Consider the following 7,032-nt stretch of genomic DNA (forward strand, 5'->3'; position numbering starts at 1 on the left):
TGACTGTACTCTAATGATCAATGGTTGGCCGATGCATAAATTGACAAACTTTATTGACATCATACATAATATCCGGACAGGTGAGCGTGGCATATTGTAAGGCACCCACAACACTTTGGTATAAAGCCTGATCTTCCATTGGTTCACTGGATAATTTGGATAGCCATTGAGATGGTGATATAGGAGTAGAGACAGGCTTGCAACCTGTCATATTTGACATGGCCAAGAGATCAAGAATGTAACATTCTTGAGAAAGTAGAAGCCCATTAGGTACTTGTTGCACATTGATGCCGAGAAAGAAATGAAGCGGTCCCAAATCTTTGATTGCAAATTGGGTGGATATCTTAGTGATAAAATCCATCACATAGTTGTTGTTGCCAATGATGATGATTTCATTGACATAGACTAGGATATACATTGTGACGCCCCCTTGTTGGTAAATAAACAATGATGTATCAGTCTTAGAACCAGTAAAGTCAGATTCCTAAAGGAAAGTACTTAACCAATCAAGCCATGCCCGTGGGGCCTGTTTTAGACCATCATACAAGGACTTATATGGCAAGGGAACTCAGAGTTCACAAATCCTGGTGGCTGAATCATATAGACATCCTCTTGTAGAATGCCATGAAGAAAAGCATTTTGTACATTTAGTTGACAAATCATCCACCCATGGGAGGTTGCCAAGGAAAGAACCAAACGAATAGTAGTAGGCTTGACTACAGGGATGAATGTCTCAGTGAAGCCAAGACCTTCTTGCTGATTATAGCCCTTTGCCACCAAACGGGCTTTATAACACTCAATAGTACGATCTGCCTTTCTCTTCGTTCTAAACACCCATTTGCAACCCACTATATTAAGGGACGGATTGGAGGAACCAACGTCCATGTACCATTCTGAATGAGTGTGTTGAACTCGGCATCCATAGCTTGACGCCATTGGGAAGATTTAGATGATGTGGTGAAGTTGGTAGGTTCTTGATGAAGTGTAGAATATTCAGGGTGAAGGGATGGAGGGAGTGGGTGATTGGTAGCAAGAAGGGCCTTGGGCTGCCATGTGCCATCCTGATTTCGGGTGGTCATAGGATTAAGAGAGCAAGGAGCAATGGAAACAGGAAATTCAATTGAGGGTAGTGGTGATGGTCGTTCCTGAGAACTAAAGGAAGGAGAAGAGGTGGCAGGCGGCAAGGGATTGAGAAGTGTAGTAGGTGGAGAAGTGGGACTACTGGTAGTTTGAGAGGGATAGTACCAGGGTATGATGGGGGAGTGGGCCAAGAATTGAAGGAGAGGTTATGGCAGGTGGGGTAGGGCTACATTGGTGAATAAAAGGGAATTTGTCCTCGTAAAAGACAACATGACGAGAGATGAGGATGGCCTTGGATCCCATATTTGGACATTTGTAGCCTTTATGATGAGGGTTGTAGCCAAGAAAGGTATGCATATCAGATCGGTAATCCAACTTATGTTTGTTGAAGGGACGAACAATGGATAACAAGTAGCCCCAAATACCCTTAGTTGATTGTAATCATGATGTGTCCCAAACAACTTGTACATAGGAGACACATTGTTTAGAACAGGTGTAGGAAGTCGATTAATGAGGAATACGGCGGTTTCAAAAGCATGTTGCCAATAAGCTTGAGGTACATGGGCCTGAGCCACAAGGGTAAGACCTATTTCTACAATATGCTTATATTGGCTCTCAGCCAAGCCATTCTGTTTATGAGTATGGGGGCAAGAGATGCAGTGTTCAATTCCTTGTGATTCCAAAAACTAAGAGACATTCTAGTATTCTCCGCCCCAATCAGTATGAAATCTCTTAATTTTTCTTTTAAAAAGATTTTCAACGAGAGCCTTGAATTTGACAATGTAGAGAAGACCTTTGATTTAGTTGTAAGGGGAAAAAGCCATATAAACTTACTATAGTCATCAATAAAATGTACTTAATATTATTGTCCATCCGTAGACGAAATTGGGGAGGGGCCCATACATCAGAATATATGAGATCAAGTGGTCCAACTGATTTATGTGCAGATATTGGAAATGGTAATTTATGGCTTTTACCTTTTTGACAAGCATCGCAAATACCGTAACTATGTTAAGAAGAAATTGGCAAACCAAATTTATTTATGATGCTACAGACAACTCGGAGGGTAGGGTGCCCTAAGCGATTGAGCCACTAGAAAAGAGATGTACGTTCCCCAACCAACACAAGAGAGTGGCCTTTATTGCTAGATCGGCTGCCTTTATTCAAAACGAGCTGACAGAGCCCATTTTTAGTGATTCCCTGAAGAAGACACTTCCCCGTGGTGCGATCCTTCACATAGAAATAGTTGGGATGAAATTCAAACAGAACATTATTGTCTGTAGTAAACTGGGAAACTGACAATAAGTTACGAGTAATATCCGGCACATGCAAGATAACTAGAAGCAATAAATTTTTAGAGGAAATGGGAATTTGAGAGTGACCAGTATGAAGAAGGGGCAGACCTGAACCATTTCCTACATGCACCTGATCCGATCCCACAGAATTATACGCAAGTTGAAGGTTGGCGAGCTCAGAAGTGATACGATTTGTGGCCACCGAGTCAGGAAGCCAAATATTATCAGTGGATACAAGGCGCTGATAATCAGCCAGATTTGCAGAAAAAGGGTTAGTGACCTGATAGTGGTGATATGCATGATTGTGGAGGCAGTCGAGAGCCTTATGCCCGACTCGATTGCAAACTTGATAAATGATTGTGGTCTAGGATGGTGTTCCATTGGTTGAATAAGGGGTGGAATGTTGGGAGTTATAACGTGGTTGGCTACGTGAAGAGCGACCACGACCATTGTAGCGACCACAGTAGTGACCACGGAATAAACCACGAGCATGACGACCTCCACGAACATCAGAGGAGTTGGTGGTGGCTGTGTTTGCAGCAATGGAAAATCTTTCAACATGCTGGTCATTGTGTAAGCGGATCTCCTAGGTAAGGAGCATACAGCGGAGGTTCAGGTAGGATATGGGTTCGGTCCGAGTAGAAATAGAGGTGACGAATGTAGCGTAGTCAAGACCCAAACTGCTGAGTGTGTACAAACGTAGGTCCTCATCAGAAATTGGCTTGCCTACTGCAGCAAGAAGATCATAGATGTTTTTGATTTTCAGAAGATATTCTAGGATAGAAGAGGAGCCACGTTTGGTATTTTGAAGTTGAATACGGAGTTGCATTATTCTTGCATTAGAGAGACTGTTGTAGGATTTTTCAAGATTACTCCAAACATCGTGGGAAGTGGAGCAGCCAACGATTTGGGCGTGCACAGGTTCAGTTAAGGAGGAAATGAGATGAGCTGGTCTTGACGCTGCCAAGTTATGAAGGCAAGATTAGGGAGCCTGGGCAGAGCTTCTGCAGAAGAAGTGTTGGTAGTAGCACCGGCCGGCAGTTGGAGGGAGGAACTCCGGAGGACAAGGATCCGAGCCGGTAACCAGTCCATAGAGATCGTAGCCTCGAAGAATGAGAAGAAACTGAGAGCACCACAGAAGGTAATTATTGTCCGTGAGCTTAACAGAAATTGACAGAAATTGCATGATTGAGGGACAGAACGAGAGATGGAGGAGAGGAGGAAGGTGGGACGGTGGGAGAGGAGAAAGTGGTGGAAGCCATGGAGTCCTGGACATCTAATACCATGTAAAAGGATATTTGGACAGTAACAGAAGAGAATAGAACGCACAAGCTTTTGTGGTTTTTTCACTGTATTTGGTGCCCATTGACTCTCTTTAAAAGAAGGATAATTGAGAGAATCAAGGGTGATGGATAATTACAAGGAATCCAAATCAATGATGACTGGATCATTACAAGGGATCCAATCAAGGTGATTGGATAATTACAATATAATACAACAGGGACTTGATTCAATCTAGAATCCTATTTAAATCAGTTTCTTTTCTACGCTCCTTGAGTGAAGTGAATTGGTGTCGCCAACACATGGGAGCGTGTCATTCTTATCATCTCTTATAAGTGCGAGTGTATATATAATATGTACATTAAACTAGATCATACGAGAAATTCAAGTGTGTTACTGTTTGATGATTTAAAATGAAATTCTCATTAATAGTGTACTGTCGGTCCTTTGTCCTGAGGAGTCCTTATCGATACGATTATAAAGTGTTGACACGAATAGAGTTGGTAGCTTACATGATAGCACTACAGTCAAAGTTGCATGAAATGCACAAGCAAGTGGGGTCATCCTTTCATTTTTGCAATGAGCTACCACAAGTCAAAACCCATTGGTACTTTATATCTCCAGTCTGAGATCTACTACAACAATTCAAATTCAACCGGGTTAGGACACGGGTGTAACACTTCAACATTTTTACGATACTACCACTCCCTTGTGAGATTGAGGGATTTGCATATTTGCCATTTAATCTTGGCCATGTTGATTAATTACAGTTCTACCATTGCCCCTTGTTATTGCCTATTATGAATTTGGATGAGTCTATATCAAACCCAATTGGGAATTTTGACCCAGGTTCCACATCAATCAGGGATTGCATGAAGTAATTATAGAATTGCCATTGGGCATAGTTTATTGCTTTGGTGAGCCCAAAATCACATCTTTGGGATTGATAGTGTTTTTGGCATTGGTATTGACATGCCATGGTAATTAAAGATTGTTTGTTCAGCCTTGCTGCCGTAAGGGGGAGATTAGATATTATTTTATGCTCTTCATTAAGGGTTTATTCGAGATGCTGATTGTTGAAATTATTTGTTCACATGTAATACTACACGTGAGGGGGAGATTGGAGATTTTTATCTGTTCCGCACAATTCATCAATAGGATATTTTTGTCAATGAAGATTATTTATCAACTCGTGTCTTTAGTAACTATTTTAGCTTTTCAAGGGCAACATTAATGAAGTGATATCTTAAGATGAGGTGATCCTTTAAAGATCTAAGTTGTTGCCTTTCATCTTTACCTCTTTTAAAGCATGATATAGTGTGTTTTGAAGATTGACTGTCCACCTTGTGCGATTGAATTGATTCCTTTCTTTGAAGATCAAGTTCTTCCCTTATATTGAAGATCTTTCCCTATTGGAAATCAAGTTCCTCAATTATAGTAGAGCATCTGTCGTTATAACCTGTCTGTTGCTATGCTATTTTGGATTGTAGTTGATGATATTTGTATTTTCTGCGATTTTTGGTTCTTCCTTTTGGAGATTGAGTCTTCCTCAAACATTGAAGATCAAGTCTCCTCTTCTTGAAGATCAAATACTACACATGTTGATGATTATCTACAATCTATTTTGTTCGTTGCTAATGGTTCAACATGACATTTTTTATCTATTGATGCTGCTGATGATGGTGTGCTTGAGTTGATATTGATACTGGTTTTTATGGTAGTTGATTGAAGTTTCCACTGTTCTCATTGGGGTCTACAACTACTATTCAAGATTGATGTTACATTTTTTTTCAATTCTCGTTGGTCTAAGTTGGAGCTTTATTTGATATATATATATATATATATTCGACTTGAGGGGGAGTGTTGAAGTATGTTTCCACAATAGGGGGAGTGTCCCCATCATGGCATGATTATCTTATTACCATAGTTAGATTAGATCTCTAGTTTCCTAAATTAGAGTTAGACTAGGATTGTATTTCATATTCCACCTATGATTGTACTTGGATCTATTTATTATAAATATACGATGGAGGAAGACTGCTAAATATATTGACTGCTCCTCTCCCTTGCCGTCTCTCTTCTTCTTCCTCATCTCTCTCCTCTCAAGTAAAGTCCTTGGTTTTTTACAATAGGAAAATTTTCAATAAGCAAAATTTTACGTGAAAAACACCGAAGCAAAAGGAGCCTCCAAGCATCAAATAAACTAAAATGAAATTGCAATCTCTTTACATGGAACCAAAACTTCCTACTAATAATTCACCATTGCTACTTAAGCAGCAAACCATCAAGCTGAAATCACTGATTTCGCTCTGATTGTTTGAGCTCCACAACCCCAACCACTCCAGCTCACAAGAAAATTTTTCCATGAACCATTATTCTGGCCAAGTCTTCAGGCCGCATCTACCACTTTTACCTCCTGTTTTTCTTTTTCATGCAACGATATTTTCAGTACCTGCAGCGAAGATGTTTGCAATGACTGCCTAAATGCAAAAATATATACATGAACTTGCATCTTATTTCAGTAAGGGCTCCAGCCACCAACCAATCAGTAGAAGTCCAAGTCCCTCTAGTTGAACCCCTTCTAGAAGATACTCTTCTTTGATATCAGTTCAAAATAATTAGAACTTTTCTTACCGGGCAAAGCATCATGTGAAAATTTCATTACCTAGCATGTGAGGCAACTGCTTTTAACTTTTTTCCCCACCCAGTCCATGGCAAAGTGAAGCTGTCATCTAGAACTTGAATGGCAATTGATCTATAGACTACAGTTTTGCTCAAAAACCTGAAAGGAACTTGGTATATTCGATGGTGCAACATTTTCTTTCAGTAGTTAACATTGCAATCATAGTTGTTGTCACAAACCTAAGTCTGTAGAATCTAAAAGAGATATTCTAGTCCTCCATGTTCCGTACATAATACAGCTCCAAAAAAATCCAAAGCACAACCGTACATCCTAAGGAAACTCTAACCACTGCAAAAGGCAAGCGCATAATATAAACCAAGGATTAGACTTTAATAATAACCACAATGACACCAAGAAGCAATTTTAATTTTAAAAATGGAAAGTTAATGCAAACAAGCACGAGGAACCCTTTCTGTGTGGGCCCCACCAATCTAAGTTAGCTGGTGGGCGTCCTTAGATAAGATGGCCGGCAACCATATTCTTTATGGCATCAAGATGAGTGCCATGTACCATATCCATATATAAGGTGTGTTTCCTTCCTCTTCTGGGTCTGAGAACTATGATACACAATGTAACTGGTTGCTTTGGACATCAAAGCCTGTATTGTTGCCTTGTGATGCCTTGACAACTATAATTTTTTATACTTGATTTTTTGTTTTTCTCTTTTATTTTATTTTATTTTATTTTTTTTTT

The sequence above is a fragment of the Macadamia integrifolia genome, unplaced genomic scaffold (genome assembly GCF_013358625.1).
Source record: "Macadamia integrifolia cultivar HAES 741 unplaced genomic scaffold, SCU_Mint_v3 scaffold972, whole genome shotgun sequence".
NCBI classification, from domain to species: Eukaryota; Viridiplantae; Streptophyta; class Magnoliopsida; order Proteales; family Proteaceae; genus Macadamia; species Macadamia integrifolia.